Source organism: Protopterus annectens, chromosome 2.part0 (genome assembly GCF_019279795.1).
Source record: "Protopterus annectens isolate FY-2018-M chromosome 2.part0, PAN1.0, whole genome shotgun sequence".
NCBI classification, from domain to species: Eukaryota; Metazoa; Chordata; order Ceratodontiformes; family Protopteridae; genus Protopterus; species Protopterus annectens.
This window is the reverse complement of record NC_056728.1, coordinates 1,251,644,094-1,251,664,012: the sequence shown is the minus strand read 5'-3', so window position 1 is coordinate 1,251,664,012 and position 19,919 is coordinate 1,251,644,094.

Sequence of the window (19,919 nt, the reverse complement as noted above, 5' to 3'; positions counted from 1 at the left end):
GTGGTGGTCCTGGGTCATGGAGGGTGATCTGTAGCAGGCCACAATTTGCATTGCAGATTTCCCGATGTTAGTTGCACATGGATGATCTCAGAGGTATCATGCTGCGCCACTAACCTGGAGGTGTAGGTGTCCTTGATGAATATGGACACACCCCCTCCTTTTGTGTTTCAGTCCATGTTCTGTGGCCAAAATGTGTGGTATGAGTTGTAGCCCGCTAGTGCTGGAGTGCTCTCTGGAGCCTTAAACCAGGTTTCAGTTACTGCACAGAAGTCGACGTTCTCCATACTGAGGAGTGCTTTGAGTGCATGCATTTTGAGATTTAAACTCCTGGCATTGAGTAGCATAATCCTCATTTTTTTATGCTATTAAGTTATGCATGTGTTATTAGGTATTTTGGGATCAGTCTATCTTATGATGTTCTGTTCACCTTCAGGGGGCATTCACATACCATCATAAATCAGTGATCTCCAGATATGTGTCTGTCTACTCAGAAAAGGTTGATTGTTTTACTAGACTTGAACCTGGATGATATCAGAGTGTTTCCCACTTGCTTGTTGTATATGTTCTGTTGTAATCCACAGCAGTATTGCATCTGACACCACAGAGAGTTGAGTCGGAAGGGGATATGTCTGGTATGTATCCATGTATGAGCCATTTTACAATGCCTCTGTTATGTGCATTTCCGATGCCTAATACAGACTTTCACTGTTCTCTAGGGATACCGCATCTCCCATGGCAACACTGACCAGGTAGGTCAATATCCCCATTCCAGATGTGTACTACATCTCAATATTATCATTCAACTACCCCTTTGTGAAGTTCCATCAGTTATGGTACATCACTATAGTGCATACTCCAACAGGTGTTGTCATACACCATTTATTCTATTAAATACACACAGTCAATACAATTGTAAGGACAGCACCCATGGACATTGAAAAGTTGCTGTTGAGCATATCTCAGGCATGCCATACACATACAGTTGTGGTCACTTTTGACACTGTATCTCACCTACAGTACTCGGTAGTAATTGTTAGTCTATGCCCATCCAGATGTGTTCATTTCTTTTATGCAAATATGTGTATAATACGTTGCATATCGAATCATTGCTACAGTACATATGGCCTTTTTCCTGTGGTTTTCAGCTATGATGCTGTAATGGTGCAACTCTTTGTCAATATCACTGATTTATATGTGTACCTTGTGTGTGTGGCTTGTTGTGACTCAAATTTCTTAGCCTGAAGCTACCATGTTGCCTGAGTTAGCATATATTTCTGCAGCCTCCATTGCCCATGCCTGGTTGTTCTCACCATTGTGTTCTCCTGATCATTCTGTGACAGCTCTGATAGCTCCATATCAGACATCTTGGGTTCTTGAGGTAGGTCACCAACACCTAGGGCTGGCAGGTCACTGTGTTTACATGTTATCATATTCTGCAAAACAGCTCACTCAATGACCATCTGTGAAACCTTGTCTAGTGGTGTATTGCAGTGCACCTCTGCATGTGTCCAGACATTTGAATTGTGATTTTAGCATGCCACAAATCCACTTAATGGTGTTACATGTTGAGGTGTGTGCTCTGTTGTATGTGCATCCTCAGTAGGTGTAGATGGGGTGCTGAATGGCATCATGGGCCAGGGTTCCAGGGTTCCAGTGGATAACCACAATCACCTGTGTGTAGAGGAATACATATGTTTAGTCACCTTGTTCAACATTAACAGGTCTTGGTTCATATTTTATTATAGTGGGCCCTACTGCCCTCTTTAATAATGGGTGCTAACCCTAGATTTGCCAATTCCCCCCACCCTTAATCCAACACCTTAACATCATTAAAATCATCCCATAACACTGCCACTATTCAGACAAATTTGAGGCAGTTTTAATTTTATAATATCGGCAGAGGAAATAGGTTTCCTCTCTTGATATTACTGTTTTGGGTTTTGTCTTTGTTTGATATTGTGCATGATTGAACTTATTTTGTCAGTGTTTTACATTTGACATTAGGGCAGTTTGGTCATGCACAATACACACATATATGTATATATATATATATATATATATTTTTTTTATTCAGATATATATCTATATATATATATATATATATATATATATATATATATATATATATATATATATATGTGTGTGTATGTGTGAAGTTAATTGAAACTTCATTTGATCACAAACATACGGACAAAATACCATAAAAAAAAATAGAAAAATCAAATTAAAACTGCATCTGCATTGAAACATAATCTCGGAGCATTCAAATGAAAAACAAAGTTTTTGCAGCACCACTCCCACACCCCTGCTGCTTAAATATACCAACTCTAGGGCATTTTCCCAAACCCTAGTATTATGGCAATCTTGCATAAAAATTGATAGCTTTAGTGTCAACCAAATTAAGAAAGCAGGAAAACTGTCCAACAAATCACCAGCTGACCAATGTCAGGGCTCCCAGATATAGAAAGAAAGATTACTTACATCCTTACATCTTAGTTATGAAAGAGCACACCAAGAATTTCATTCACATTCTGCGTAACAATATTGCAATTTTTATCTATGCTGGTAGCATATGCATACTGCATTTCAATAAACTCCTACAACTCCAATTTAATGTAACCAGTGATAAAATAATTCAGCTGTGCCAATACTACTGCTTAGATTACTGATAAATCTTATTTCCATGTGTAGCTGTCTTTGATATGCTGTCCTTGAAAAAAAACTTCCCATTGCTAACTCACTCTCTGTTACTCCAAAGTGCAAACAAAGTCATCTACAAAACCCGTATTCATTACATAAACCAATGCTTATCATTTATATTCTACTTAAATACCTCCAAATTGTAGACAATTGGTGCCTTGAGGTTAACAAAAAATCCAACAAAGAATCTTCACAACAGATAGAATAAAACATCATTATAATATCACTCAAACACATTTCAGCCATTATTTCATTACTAAAAGTTGAAATGTTTGCTGTTTCTTTACTGCTGTGTTCTTCTGTCATACCCAAGCTGAGCCTTAGATCAGTATGTTTGAAACAGTGCTCCATATTGATTAACAAATGTAAATGAACGAATGAATGATTAAATGAATAAATAAATAAATCCTCTTTCACAAATTAACAGACTCAAGTAAAGGCTCAACTCATTTCAACTCTATTGAGTCTTCTTCATTAAATTATAAAGTTATTTTAACAATATAATAAAAACATAAAACAAAATAAAATCTTCAACAGCAGGGGATATTACCTCTAACTCAGGATCACCATTACCCCCCCCCAAAATGCTCAGGCTGCTCAACATATTATCTTGCAATTTATCAAATGGTTAAAATGCGCCACTTCATTGCAGGTTGCATTCTCACCAAACAGGGTGAATTTGATGTGTGTATTAAAGATGTTAATCTTGATATCCTTGGTTTTACTGAAACTTTGATAAAGCAACATATTTGTCCACCTTTTCTTATAGACAAGTACAGCATTCTTTGAAGTAACAGATGTGAAAATAACACTGGAGCACTTTTTTTCCTCAAAATGGTCTTAAGTGTGCAAATTCTAAAATCTGATCTCAGTACACCAAGTAATGCAAATAGTCCTAACTGGATATTCTTTTACCTTTTCATAGGTCAACATAAACAACAGTAGCCTACTTTTCCTCTCTGGCCAAAGCAACCATCTTTGATGAAAGACTCTTATAAATAATGCCAATAAATCAAAGAAGGAAACTAATTTTAATGGGTGACCGCAGTAGTAACTTTCTAGGACCTAACAAAACTCAGTAAATAAATTTCTCAGTCTTAATAATTTAAACTGGTTCGTTGTGTCAGGCACCAGACCTTATTCAAAAGCTGATAAATTTATACTTTTAGTCATTACAAATTCACAATCAGATGCAAGGAAGTTAAAATACTAGCAAATATTTTGATAGATGGCTTCCCCATTACTATTAATATTCTTTTTTTTTAAATCACAAAGATTCCACCTGTAGCTGTTACAAGAATTATTTCTGAAGCAAAAAAAATCACCTCCACACTGAACTAAATTTTGTGGACCATACACATTTATATAAAAAAAGGAAGATCCAGCTAAGGCTACAAAATATTTATCTCAAATATATTCAGTATAATATTCAAATATTCTCTCACGAAACAAGAAAATTGAAATTCTGACCCTAGATAACAGCAGATATATGATACTAGATTACAATATGGGGTGCAATGTCCGATATAGATAGAAAGCAGCTAATAACCAATAGAATTATAATCGTTTCATGTCAATTTGAAAATCATATCCCGTAAAAGTAAAAGAAGCAAATTTTAATTATTTATAGGTTAGTAGTAGGCTAACTGCCCTTGGGGGCCATTTTAAGCATAGCCAATTATCCCATGTGAGAATCAAACATTGCACCTTATCTCTGTAAGGTAAAGACCTTAATCATTAAGCCAACCTCCCACCATGAAGCAAATGACAATATGGTCTTGACATAAGCAGTTCTAAAATATTGTTAAGGATATTGGAAAACTTGATTTCACTGCTTCCACTACATCACACAGCCTTACCGACTCAAGATAATAAAAGGATTGTATTGAGATTGTCATCATAATTGTGAATGTAGCATCATCTCATTGAAGGGCAAGTCAGGATAATCCCTTACAATTAGGCTTTTACTCCGCGTTTTACTTTTAGCCTATTTCTTCTAAAAAGTATATGAACACTTTCTGAAAAATCAGATGCTGTCCCCCAGCTACGACACAAACTAATGATAAGCGCTTCCCCCCATAATCTTATAACTATTTAGAGGAATCATTCACTATAAACAGACCATCCTTTATTCTAGAAATTGATCAGAAGAGCTTTAGGAAGATACCACCAACAAACTGGAAATACTTCTTGATGATATGAGCAAAGAAATAGCTTGCTATCTTTAGAACTAAGTTAATATACTACTTAAAGGACATCACTAATTGCTGCTGTTTAGAGTTAATGAACAAAGAATACAGACAAACTTTAAATGCCACTTCGTATTTTATACCATATCCAAAACCTAAATTAAGCAAATGATACTTCCAAGTATCTGGGGTGGCCACAGTGGTGCAGCGGTTAGCGTTGTCGCCTCGCATTAAGAGGTCCTTCGGTTCAATCCTCAGCTGGGGTACCTTCTGTGTGGAGCCTGCAAGTCCGCCCTGCGGTCGCGTGGGTTTCCTCCAGGTGCTCTGGTTTCTTCCCAAAGACATGCTGTAGGTGGATTGGACACTCTAAATTGGCCCTAGGTATGAGTGTGTGTGTGCCTTCTGTGGAAGTTTGGGCACTGGGCTGGCAACTCGACACCATAAAACTCTACTGTCAATCATGGGCAGGCAGGTGAGCCACTGTGGCGACCCCTAACTGGGAAAAGCCAAAAGAAGAAGATACTTCAAGTATCTCTTGATCAAACATTTATATTATACAATCCTCTCTTTCTTTTCTGTGCTTTTTCCTTTAGTTCGAAGTAGCTCTTACAAGCCAGTTAAGCTAAATAAAATCTTTAGACACATTATTCAACCTACTATCTACAGTGTCTGCTATTTCATTAACTCTTTTCTCTTTGTCTCTCTTTACTTTACATTTGCACTTTTTTCTTAAGTCTATTGCAATTGTTAAAAATTGCACACGTGACTATCAAACTGTAGATTATGTAAATACTGTTTATGTATGTCTTGTCTCATTAGACAGTTTAAACACAAAGCAGCAAAGTCTGCAACATATTGCAAATGCTATGTCTGCAGAATGTATGTCAAAGGTTTATCTGCAAACTGCATTTATATTTCTGTTGAAAACTATGTTAAATATAGTACTGTAAAAACAATGTAAGGGTTTGTCTCCTCGGGGCTTGGGTCATTGTGAAGATAGGTATTGGATTAGCTCCCCTCCCTGATAAACTAATATCAATGAACAAATAAATAGATAACTTGACTAGAAAAATGTCAGCATTAGTTAAGGGACAAGCAGTAAAGTAGCTACAGACTGAGTGCCGATTAAGTTGTTTATACGGCTTCAAAAGAGCTTGGGTTTGCTGTAAGATATACGTTGTAGATTTGCAGAAAGATTATTTTGTCTCTTCTTTTGAGATATTAAAACATCAATTCATTCATTTACTCATTCATTTTTTGATACCCAATTTATCCCAGTTTGTGCCAGTATAGAGCTGGAAACAGTTTTGGTAAATAATGGGCAAAAAGCAGAAAAATAATTTTTGATTGGATGCAGTTCATTGCAGTTCAGAGAACAAATCATGGATTTGATGCCAGTTCATTGCAGGACGGATTGGAAGGCAGACCCCCCCCCCCACACACACACGGACACAAACTGTCCATCTCTAAACATATGCTCACACAATACACACGTGTAAATTAGAGGAAGTAAACCTAACACTCAAAATTTTTGCCACTTCAGTTGCTATAATCCCAGCTGCTGTAGCAAAGACTATTACTACCCTTCCGAATTATACAAACTAGTGTAGACTCACTTGTAGTATAAACCTAGTAAAAAAATCTAGTATTGCTGTTGTGTAAAATCTGAGCATTTTAAATCCCTTTTAAAAACATTATAACATTTATTTAAAGAAATTGCTGCCTTTCTATGGTCACATACAGGATTCTTGTATTTTGCATGGTTCTATGCATGTGCATCCTGACTGACTCCTGCTAAGCGGGAGGTGTGAAGGTCTTTTGTGAAACCCGCATTTAAAGAAAATACATCTGGCCAGTGGAGGATAAAGTTTACCTTTGGGCTGCCTTCAAATCATAGGCCCCTTGCACACATTTTTTAGGACCATGCATGCATGCATGTGTTGTTTGATTCACCTTCCTGATTGTATTAAATGATATTCCTTGTATAATAGAGCACCACTTGTTAGACCGTGTTTTAAATTTGTAGCTTTGAACATTTTTCCATTAACCAATGAAACAAAATGTATGCATTGATAGTGACAAAACTGCCCAATTCAGAACATTTCGACCATACTCAAACTAATGTCATTACGATCCATCAATATCAGTCAATATCCACAATCTCTGCAGAAGTAAAAGTCGTCTGAATAATTCCACATTAATGAGATCTCTAACTAATGAAGAGGCTGCTGCAAATAACTTTATATTTCAGTATTTCATCTATCTTGCTGTTTTAAAAATAATGATTCTCCACTAAGACATAACTTTTTAGACAGGTAAAACTTAAGTTACCTACTTTCACATCTACCTCCTCTAGTTGCACACTGCAGTGTTTAGGATATGTTTAGGATAAACCATATTTTTCATCTTACCTTAGGCATCTATTGCAAGACCATCAGTCATTGGAGAGCCCGCATTCTGCCTCTCAGTAGTAATCTTGGGATTAGTGCTTCTGTTTTCTCCTGGTGAGAGAAGGAATGCAGTTACATTATTTCCGGGAGACTGCTGATCACCAGAAAGCTTAATAACTGCTTTATTGGTGACAGCTTGGAATCTGTGCTTATATTCTGATACTGGTGAAAATAAGGGCAGAGTGCATTGATTCCTGACTTTTTCTGGTTGGGGAGTGAGTGTCTGTGCTTAACGTACCTGATTGGTCTGGTTGCTATTTGAGGCATCTACCAGAAAAAGCCTACAAGCCTGCAGACCCTTCTATCATCTGGGACAAGACTGTGGATCACCAAACAGGCTGTGACCTGCTTCTCTTCTTGGGACTGGTGCTAACACTTTGCTTCTGGTGAGAGAAGAAGCAATGGAATATTTTATCCCAACAGAGTGAAGCTGTGCTGAGACCAGCATTAGTAGTAGCCAGGCAGTAGCCATTCATGCGACTCCCCTCTTTTCATCATTCTTGACAAGCTAATTCTTTATTTTTCAGAAAATACTGCTTGATTTCTTTCTAACTTCAGAATATCTTCCTAAATACTTCATCCTTAAATTTTCAGGGTCTACGTATTAGTTTCCCATCAAGTGTTTGGCATTGCTCTGTACAGATCAGACACCTTGAGTGACATTTTTCCTGTAAAAGGAATATATAAGGAAACAGCTCCAGTACTTAGTAATAATGACCATCCTCCTGACATGTCTAAAGGTCAGTTCCCTGTGCTTTCTCCTATTAACCTGGTGAACTTGGGCATTCTGAGGCAGTGTAGCAACTGCCTCATGTACACAGACAACCCTCTCCTCTTATCTCCCAGCACTCAGACTTGTGAGAGATGCACTTATATATCCAAACTGGAAACCATGCACTCTCAAGCCAAGACCGGAATATCTGGTCAAGAGGAGAAGGTCAACACCTGCACCACACCACATGCAACACATAGCCCTCCAGAACTCCCACCATCACAGCTCTCACATAAAAACACAAACCACACACCCTCCTTCATGGAGGCTGTCAATAGAAATCTACCCAAATAGCAGAGAGCTCCAAGGCAGAAATGCACTCAACCACCACAACACAGCACAAACCACAAGATACATAGCTCACCTACACAGTGTGCCCCTCAATGTAAGCCCCTAAGGCAAAACAGCTTGCCCAATACACTAATCATAGATGACTCGATAGTGAGGCACACTGATGTCCCACTCACTAGGTTGAATAAGGAGAAGGTAACAGTCAGCTGTGTGTCAGGTGCCAGAATCTAACACATAACACATGCACTCAGGTCATTCCACAACAAGTACAAGTATGACTCTGTCACTGTCCATGTGAGTGTGAATGACCTGAGATGCACCTCCCTGGACTACATGAAAAGAGACATGGAGGAGCTCTCGGATTATGTGGCCCAGGCAGGTATGACCCTAGTCCTGAGCAGTATCCTACCGTCGACCAAAATGATACCGCAGTACAAGCAGAAAATGATTGACTTCAACAATTAGCTAAGTTTCTGGTGTCATACTAAGGGGGTTCAGTATCTGCATGGGATTACATAATTGACAGACCTCGATACTTCACCAGAGATGGCCTGCATCTGTCACCCCTGGGTTTACAGATACAGGCTAAGGCTCTTGCCACCCCTATAGTGCTTTTTTTAGGCGATGTTCCAAAGAACAAATTATCACCATAACAGCTATAAATAAATGCAATCTGAGGGTCATGCTGCTCAATGCTAGAAGTCTAAATCTCAAGATGCACTCTCTTCAAAATGGAGAACATCAACATTTGTGCTGTAATGGAGACCTGGTTTAAAGCAGCAGAAAGCACTCCTGTGCTACCAGGCTATAACTCATTCCACACCTTTTGGCTCCAGAACATGGACCGAAGCTCCAAAGGCAGTGGTGTCTCTATATTCATAAAGGATATGCACACCTCCAGATTAGTAGCCCAGCATAATGCATCTGAGATACTTCAGGTACAACTAACATTGGGTGAGACGGCAATTCAGGTCGTTCCCTGCTATAGGTCCACAACCATGTCCCAAGACTCTCACTCCACGTTCCTAAGCACCCTGGAAACTATTAGGGTCCAACCCTACACACCCATACTAGGTGACTTCAAATACACCTCCATCAACTGAGAAAATGCACCAAAACACTGGCCCAATGCTTCCTGGAATTCATCAGTTCCAATGCCCTGGACCAGCTCATTCTTACCCCCACTACAAGAAGCAAAATCCTTGACCTGGTTATAACTAACATGGGCAGCTGTTACTCTACACCAGTAGTCAATTCATCCCAGGTGAGACCTGACCACAAACTAATCACCATGGAAATCCACATCTCATCCACACGCCCTGCAAAGGTAACCACCATGAAAAACATCTACAAAGCTGACTTTGGGATCCTAAAAACTGAGGTGGCTAACTTCACAGCACCCATGTCAATGGACAATAGATATATGACTGCCAAATCAAACACCAGTGCACTGTATGAACATATAAATAAATGCATGGAACTAGCCATACCCAACAGAACCAAGACACTCTCCTCCAAAAAAGGAAGCCAATCTGGTGGTCCACTGCCATTAATAAACTCTACCACAGAAGGAAGAAACTTTTGCAATAAAAGGTGAAGTCCCAAGACTGGAAAAACTCTCTTATTAGCCTCAACAAAAAGTTGAGATCCCTCATCAAAACCTATGAAGCCAGCTATTAAGGCAGAATTGTGGCAGACACTAAAAACAAACACAAAGCCTTCTATAGCTATATCAAGAATCTCCAGTGCAATACCCAGGTTTGCTCTGAGTTACTCCACAATGATACCTCCTATACCAAGGCTACAGATATTGCCAACATACTGACCGACAGATTCAGTGCCAACTTTACCCCTCCCCCCCAAAGGACCAATCACAATACCGGAGGAATGCCAGGCACCCACCATTACTGCAGCACAGGTTAAAGCTGCATTGTCCAAGGCCAAGAGTACAGCTTCCATGGGACCCGACAATATCCCTGGATGTGTTCTACATGAACTACAAAGTGAACTGGCACCACATCTGTGTGCTCTGTTCAATCACAGCCTCACCTCAGGCTTTGTCCCTACTGAATGGCACACTGCTACAGTCATCATTCTCCATAAAGGGGGAGTGACTACAGACCCTGGGAATTCATGTAAGGCTATGGAGCGCATCATCATGGACCTAATTAACAAAGATATAGGGAATCTCCACACTCCAGATCCCATGCAATTTGGTTTTGTGAAAGGTAGATCATGCCTGCTCAACCTGCTTGAATTCTTTGAGTAAGTCACTAAAGCTGTGGATGAGGGCAAGGCAGTTCATGCAGCCTACCTCGATCTGGCCAAGGCCTTTGATACCATTCCCTACTCAGAAATTATTGATAAACTCACCAAACTAGGCATCAACCCCAATATCACTAGGTGGGTTGCAAATTGCCTCACAGATAGAACCCACAGTGCAAAAGTATCAGACTCCAAGCCAGACTGCCGACCAGTCAGGAGTGGAGTCCCACAGGGATCGGTCCTGGGTTCTCTACTGTTTAGCATCTACTTCTCAGAAGTCCAGGCCAAAATGGAGGGACTCTGGCTGACCAAGTTCATAGATGATTGCAAGCTGGGAGCCATTATTAACTCCCCAAGTGATGTAGACATCCTACAGAAAGGCCTCACTAAGAAAAATGACTGGTGTTGAAACCATGGCCTTTAGTTTAATGCCAAAAAATGAGTCTTCATCCCCTTTGGGAAAACTCAGTTCCCACTAATTACCACATCGATGGGAGCCCACTGAACACTGAAAGCTTTATAAGAGATCTGGGGACACAGGTTGACAGCAACCTCTCCTTCGACCACCACATTGCCACTGTGGTCAGAAAGTCCTTCTGTGTGGCACATCTCATTACCAAGGGTTTTGCATCCAGGAAGAAAGAGGTCATCATTTCTCTCTACTCTTTTCTCATTAGGCCAATCATCAAGTATAATGCCCCATTTGGCATGTACCTCACTCGACACATGTTACAGCTGGATAGGCCACAAAAGTACCTCACGAAGAGGATCCTAGGCCTTAAACATATGTCCTACATGGACAGACTCAAAAAACTCCAGTTATTCTCTGTCTCATATCGTTTACAAATAGGTGATCTCTGCTTGACTTACAAAGCCATGTCTGACTCTGTCTCTATGTTAGAGATGCTACATCTAAAGAAATCCCAATCCCTCCACACCACACGCTCCAGAAACCTCAACCTCATTACCACAATCAACAGAACATGCTGGAGGGACAGGTTCCTCACCCAGAGACTGCCCATGCTCTGGAATAGACTTTCCATACATGTCAAGCAGAGCACCTCGCTGTCCCTCTTCAAGAGAAACCTTGATGAGTGGAAGGGAAATAGAAAATTCACCCCGGGGATCACTGCAGTGGGTCTACTTGATAGAGGCACTGGGAGCTAATGTCAGGCGGCATGATGTCAGGGCACTTCTATGGGTTAGGCCTGTAAAGGCTCCCGGGGCCATTAGCCTAGTACACACCTATGAACCTATAAACCTAAAATTGAGTACCTGCTGCCGTTAAAGAATAAATTGCCTATGTTACATTAAAAAATGCTAAGCTGGTAATATTGCAATAGGGAATGGGTGGCAAACTGACAGGTTCTAGGAATCTCATCCAAAGGAGAACATATTCAAGACTGCACCCCCCCCCCCCCCAAAAGTATAAGACAGTGTCAGCGATCCATCTACATACTGTGGGAGTAAAACCCACAGCATTCTGCATATAAAATAAGTATGTATTTTTCAAGCACAGCAGGCACAATACCTGTTGTGCTGCTAACAATGCTTTTAAATTCTTTAGCGCAATACTGATACCATTTGCTAAACAGAACAGTTGCACATTGTAGACAGACTTAGCATGAGCAGCAGTAAACTCCTATTCCCTTGAAGCTCACAATTCCTTGAAAATGTACTTGACACTCAGCTCCTTCAAACATCCTTTTGAAACTCACGCACACGCACACACACATCTGCTAGGAAACAGCAAAAGACTCCATCCAGAAGTGAATATTCTGCAGGAGCTATTTAAATTTTGTGTGCACAGAAAGGAAGAACTGGAGGTCTGTGTGGTGACACATGTACAGAATGCAAAAGGTGTTTTTAAAGAATGCACTGTGACGACATATGCACAGACTCAACAGGTGTGTGCGCGACTGGATGCAGACGTTGTTCTTTAAGAAGAACAATCTTAAAAACAAAACCAATAAATTGTTTTAATTAAAAATTAACTGTGACAGTCCCTTAGCTACTGGGCACTAGGCAACTGCCTTGGTCACCTATTGCTGGATCCAGCTGTACCTCCGCCCAATGCCTGTATGGAGTTTGCATGTTGTCCCTGGGTCTCTGTTCTTCTATCTTCCAAAAACATGCTGAGAGTTTCCACCTCAAACTCACCCAAGAATGAAATTATGGGCAGCAGCACAGACTCTAGATTGTACCCTATGGGGGAAGAATTCTATAGACCAATCACTTTAGGCATCAATTGTGGTGCACAATATCCTCAAGACAAGAGAACACAGAATACAAACTGCACACTGCAGACTGCACACAATATTACAACTAGCCACTTGATAGTGTAAAAATTGGCCGTAGGTGATTCAGTCATCATGTTGACTAATGTTGCCAAATGGGCACGAGTATTTGCCATTAATAAGTGGGTTGAGGACCTGGCCTACTCCATGCTATACCAGGGAGCATACATGAAGCTATTGAACAGTGTGTGCCTGCCATAAAGCTCAGCAGCCCTGTGTCAATAAGCTACTGGCTGGCTGGTATCCAGTTGGCCACCTCTGGTTACCTGGGGTAGCTCTGTTGAGAAAAAGCTAGATGCAATCAATCTGCCAAACATGAACTAAGAATTGCTACACTCAGTGTAGGTTCCCTGGCAGGATGCAGCTTGGAACAAGATAAAATGATGACAAGGAGGAGGCTGGAAATCTTATTTATCCAGGAGGCAAGATGGAAAGGCAGCACAGCAAAGCCACTTGGCTTGGGGTCCAGAGTCTACTACACAGACAGAGGACAGACTAGAAATGGTGTGGGAATTGTGGTGAAGGAGAGGCTTCAGAAGACAGTGGGAGATGTTGTCAGAATTAGTGACAGACTCATGGCAATCCTACTCCAGTGTAAGAATTGGGCAGCATCTGTAATGTCAGCCTATGCCCCATAGTAAGGTTGTGCATTCAGACAGTAGTTGCAAGACCATCTAAATCAAGCAGAACAACATGAATTGGTGTTGATAATGGGTGATCTAAATTCATATATTTGGACAGACTGAACAGGATATGAGGACTTCCTTGGTCAACATGGGTTGGGCAACATGAATAAAGAAAGAGAGGCCATTCTAGATCTTCATCTGGCAAATGGCTTGATGGTGGCCAACACATGGTTCATTAAGAGAGACAGTCATAAGATTGCATACAAGAGTGGCCACCAAACAGCTCAGGTACACCTCCTCCTAATAAGGAAAGGACACTGGTGAAGAGTCAGTGATTTCAAAGTCATCCCCAGTGAAACAGTCATCCCACAGCATAAACCATGGGTTGCCACATTCAGCTGCAAGCAGTGGTCAGAGAAGGCTCTAAGGTCAACATAGACTAGGCTGAAGACCTGAAAGTTGACTCGAGAAGAAGCATGAGAGTTCAAGGAATTACTCATGGTTCTAGCAACTTATGGAGAAGAGTGAATAGGTGGAGCTGAAGAAGAAGAATGGCAGCACCTAAAAACAGCATGTGTGAGGACTACCTAACAGGTATGGGACCCATCCAGGTATAGAAATAAAGTACCTAAGGAATGCTGGAGGTGGGATGCAGATGTCCAGGAAGTCATCAAAAGAAAAAAGTGCAGGAAAAAGTGGGAGATAGGAAAGATTGAGCAGGCAAAGAAGGAATACTGGTTGGCTAACAAAAAAGCTAATAGACGAGTTGCACTAGCAAAGAACAAGGCCTCAGTGTCACTCTCCATCTTCTGGAATTGAATCAGCAGACAGCACAAAGAAACTCTATCAGCTTTCATGGCAAACACAGATAGATAAAGACGATAATCAGACACGCTCCATAAGGAATACCAGCAACAACCTGCTCACTAGTCTACAGGACATCAAAGTCGGATGGAAAAAGTACTTTCATCAGCTTCTGATTGAAGAAAACCTCACAGAAGCTGTACTGCCCAAACCACAGACTATGGTGAGAGAAGCAAAGAGAAGAGCCCACTCTAGAAGAAGTAAGAATAGCACTAAGAAAAATGAAGTCAGGGAAAGCAGCAGATATGATCAAGATGTTGAGTGAGATGGGGAGAAATGGCTCCTGAGGATACTCACAGCAGTATGGAGAGAAAGGAGTATCCCGGATGATTGTTGAATAAGCATACAAGTGCCAGTGTACAAGAACAAAGGGGGCATTCACAACTGTGGGCAGTACAGATTTATTGAACTCCTGTCTCGTATGAAATTTCTTGAGAGGGCGATTGATAAACAAATAGAGTTATAGAAAGTAAGATGGGAGATAAGCAGTTTGAATTCATATCAGAATGCAGCACAACTAAATAAATATTTGCAGTGAGACAGATAGGTGAGAAGAAACTAGAGATGAGGAACAACTCCAATTGGACATTCCTAGACTTGTGGAGGGCATATACAAAGATCACAAGAAAGATGATTTGGGCAGTCCCAGAAACATTGGTGGAATTAGTGCAGGCTATGGACATGGACCCAATGACTCAAATATGAACAGCGTTCAGTCTCACAGAGGGTTCACAGTGGGAATGGGTGTGCATCTGGGTTCAACTCTGAGTCCACTACTGTTGATACTGTTGATGGGCTATATCAGCAAACAGGTTGGCGGGGACACATCAACATAGTTGCTGTACGCTGATAATGTGGCAATACAGACAGACTCTGAGCAAGAACTTCAGCAAAACATGGGGGAATGGAATGCAAAACTGAAATTATATGGGATGAAACTGAGTACAGATATGACAGCTGTAATGGCAACAAATGGAGGAAATCTGATGAAGCTAAAAATTGAGATAGAAGAGAATATAGTGGAACAAGTTAGCAGCTTCAACTATCTGGGAGGGATGGTTGAGGAGAAGAGGTGCTGCAGCCAATTGGCACAGAAGGTCAGGTGTGGTATATGAGAGAAGAATGCCAAGGAAGTTGAAAAATAAGGTGTACAAAACAATGGTGTGACCAATACTACTGTATGGCACAGAAACCTGGACAGCAAAGGTAGAGCAGTTGAGGACATTAGAAGTGATGGAGATGAAGTGCCTGAGATGTGTGGTAGGATGCACATTGTGGGACAGATGAAGAAATGAGGACATCAGAGCAGAAGCCAAAGTAACTTCAATTGCAGAGAAGGTCAAAGACAACAGTTTACGGTGGTCTGGTCACATGTGCAGAAAAGCAGAAAATAATCTGGTGAAGAAGATTTGGATAAGCAGGAAGAATGCAAGAGGAAATGAGGATGTCCAGCAAAGAGATGGATGGATTTTGTGAAAGAAGGCCTGCGAGAGTCAGGCATGACTGTCAAAGAAGGTAGGAGTGTGGCATGGAATCTAGTGGGATGGTGACAGTTGATATGACACCCTGACCCCATGTAGAAAATGGAAAAATTTATGGTGAAGGTGATGACTGGAGGTACCTGTCTGCAGTCAGTTTTCTGAGCTGCCTGTTTAAGTCCTGATCACAACTTGCTCTGCTACTTAACAAAATGTTTGTATAGGTATGCCCTGAAGTTATACTTGTTATAGGGCACTTGGATTTAAACTGCTGCTGATCATTCTGGTTTATGTTCTGGTAACTACTATTATGTTTAGTGACTTTGCCAGTGTATATCTCTTTCCCATCCTATTTAAATTACACCCCTGTGATTACATACACCATAGAATACATGTAATTCATATTTTGAAGGTCTGTAAATGTTGTCGTTGTAGTCCCAGCTCCTAAAATGAAAACAATTACAGTGCCAGATCTACACACGTCTGGTATTGCCTTTGTGCACAATCTGAGCATTGAATATCGCTGTGTAAAAGTTACATAATTTATTTAAAGAAATTGTTGTCTTTTTTTGGCCATTTACCTTCTTTGGGATTAATCTGTTTTGCATACTTCTGTGCATGTATCTGATTGGTTCCTGCTGAATGAGGCATGGCCAGCTTCATCTTCCCTTGTTCCCCTCACCCAACCACCATACCCCTCAATAGATTTATGCTATCCTAACTCCTCCCCTTTTCCATCTTATGCATCTACCTATTTAAAATAACAGTACTCATCCGTTGGCTTAAACTTTAATCTTCACTATACTTCACATGCAGCAGGCATAACCAAACAATATTTTGCAATACATATTAAATGAGATTACAATACTAGTTTCATAGTTTTTTGCAAGCTGTGTAAAGGTAAAAGACCATCAGAGCATAGACTCCAAGATCAAATAGTAGACTTTCAAACCAAACCAAGTATCTAATAAGGGAACATCTTCAAATCTGCAAAACAAACTACTCCACATATCTTCTTACACACTTACAGCTTACATATGATGACACATGACTTTTTGCTGCTAACCCTTGTCAAAACTTGCCTTTTTTATATCAAAATTGTTTTTCAAGCACTGTTAGCCTTGAACAGCAATAACACATCACTTTGCCGGAATGTTGCATTGACTATAAAAAACATGCTTTCATTAATTCACATGGAATAATGTTGGACAAAATGTCCTTACTTGCTAAATCTAAACTACTTGATAAAAATGTTTTTTCCACTCTCATTTCTATCTACACTTTCTCTTATCATGGCTGAGATATTGATCTGAACTATGGATTTCTAGCAGCACACCAAGAAAACAATACTATTCCTTATTAACTAAAATAGCACAGTTTTAAACAAGCACTGGTTAACTTAAAAACAACATACATAGCAAATGACCAATGCTGTAGTTATCAGCGTCATTTGTACAACACCACACTACCAGCTATTAACTGCTTTTATAATACAGACCTAGAACCAGGATAGGGGATTTCTTTTCATTAAAAACAGTCTTATCATACCAACCACACTACTTGTTTCAAACTCTTCCCAAAAAGACATAAACCCAAAACGGCTAATACTTCAAACTGTATCTGGCAACACTGCCCTATTATACATATCTCCACCAGCCTTTCTAAATTTCTGTGATTATTATTTAGTCCTCTTACATACCAACTCAGGCAGAGGCATTTCAAAATGTATGTATTCTTGGATACCTACACACACACACACACACACACACACACACACACACACACACACACACACACACACACACACACACACACACACACACACACTTCATTACTTCCATTCAGAAGACATAGCCCTACAGTAAAGTTATGTCAGCCAGCAAGAACATATTCTCAAACCTGTATCTGTTATGTAAATGACATCATCATAACAAACTTCCAAGAAGAATGTAAACATACATCTATTTTCCTAACTCATTTAAGAACCATATTTCAGTAATATCTTATTGGTCTTTCAATCCACCTATACTGGGACCATTGATGACTTTTAATAGATCCTTCCTAGACTCATTACAGCAAAGTTTAGACTCAGGACTAGAGTCAATTAGCTAGGGCATAATATAAAATGACACCAACCCAATAACTGCACTTAGTACCCTTTTGAACATTTGACAGCCTATGCAAAACCAACTTTTCCCTGTCAAGTAGATACAAGGCAGTTGTACCACATGCCCTGTCTGGAAGTTGGAGCAGAGGATTAAAAAGCTGTTAATGATCAAGGGTTTAATTCCATCAGTCTCCATTGCCAAACTGTGTGACTCTGAGCAAGTCAATTAATCAGACAATGCTTCTGGGCTAAGTCTGACAAAGATACATGGAAATCAGTGCCCTACCCCAGTTAACAAATACAAATAAATAAATAACTAAATAGAAAAAAACGGTACTTATCGCAACTTGATTTCCAAAGCCCCCTAATTCTTCACAAAGAGAAACTATTCATCTATCTTTCTTCAACACTTCATGTTTCATACTGAGGATCAGGCGACTTGGACAGGTGAGAAGTCCTTTAGTAAGGCTTGGGTTGGTTCAAACTGTGATGGCGATATTGTGCACTGTAAAGTTCTTACTTTGCAGTGTCATACTTGAAGAGAAAATATGCATACGGAAAAGAAGACGTATATACAGGAAAGTAAACATTTTGTAGCTTTTAGCGAGTTACCCACCTGTAAACTGTCACAATCCCAGTTTGTTTATGCTTCTTATGGACTGTACCTTTTGGCAGTTTAACTTGCAAACGTTGCAGCTTTCAGCTACATAGCAACTTAAAAAAAATGCGAACACACATGCAGTGTTATGGAAACTGTTTTTATTATGGTGCGCTTAATTTGTAGTACCAGTGCTTTGACAGCCAGGTGCCATATGGTATAAAATTAAATAGTTTGTTTATTGGTCAGACTGTATGCATTTGACAGTGATCTATTTGGTGGTTTCACATGTATAGTTTGTGTGCCCTTAAACCATTATTTAATTGAAAAGCAAACCTATTAATTGTGCCCTGAATAAAGAAAAATATTTCCTCCTCCTGCATCATATCCGGTGTGACACAGAACAGCTTACTTCTTTACCCACCCCTTTCAATGGTAACACCTGTTTCCGCACAAAGATGAAGAATTAGAGGGCTTCGGAAATCTGGTTGTGATAATACGTAAGTACCGAAAAAACTTCTGACATCAGAAAACTTCTAAAGCAATGAGATATTGGCTTGGAACTCAGGAAAGTTGATCAATCCAGTGCTAACAAGAAATTAATCTATTACAGTGTAAAACAGCATGAATGCATTGCTACAGCTGCAGCAAATACATCTTACATAAGAAACACGTTTCCTGCATCAGTACCCCATAGACAGTTCTAGAAATGATTAAATACAATGGCAAAAAACACGCAAGCTACATCAAATAATCACTTTCCTGAAGTCGGTTTTTTGTGTTATAAAAATCCTTATTTCCCGTTGTCCCTAATGTCCAACAGCAAAAACTGCAAGAAAATCCCAGCCAAGCTAGAGTTTTCAATGTGTGATACCTTAAACCTCCCGGAATATATCCAAATGACACCTTAAGGGCATCAAATGTTTCAGCTACATGGCCTCTGAAAGTCCCCAACTTTTTTTAAATTTATAAGTCTTATGGTTACATTCAGGCCAATGAAGCCAAACCCCACTAGCTTTGGATATGTGTGTTTTGGTCTTTTTATTGACCTTGTCAGCACAGCATAAGTAGATAGTTTGCCTATCCTTCAGGAATACAGGACCTTTAAATCCAGGTGATGCCCATAAAGATTAAGGTGTCTATAAAATATCCCAGCTAACATCCAAACCAAAGGGTAAAAAGGTCATATAGACAAGCTATTCAGTAAGAAAAGTCCAGCCAAGTTAGAGTTTTCACTGTTTGATGCCTTAAACCTCTTGTTATACATTCTATACCATACCTC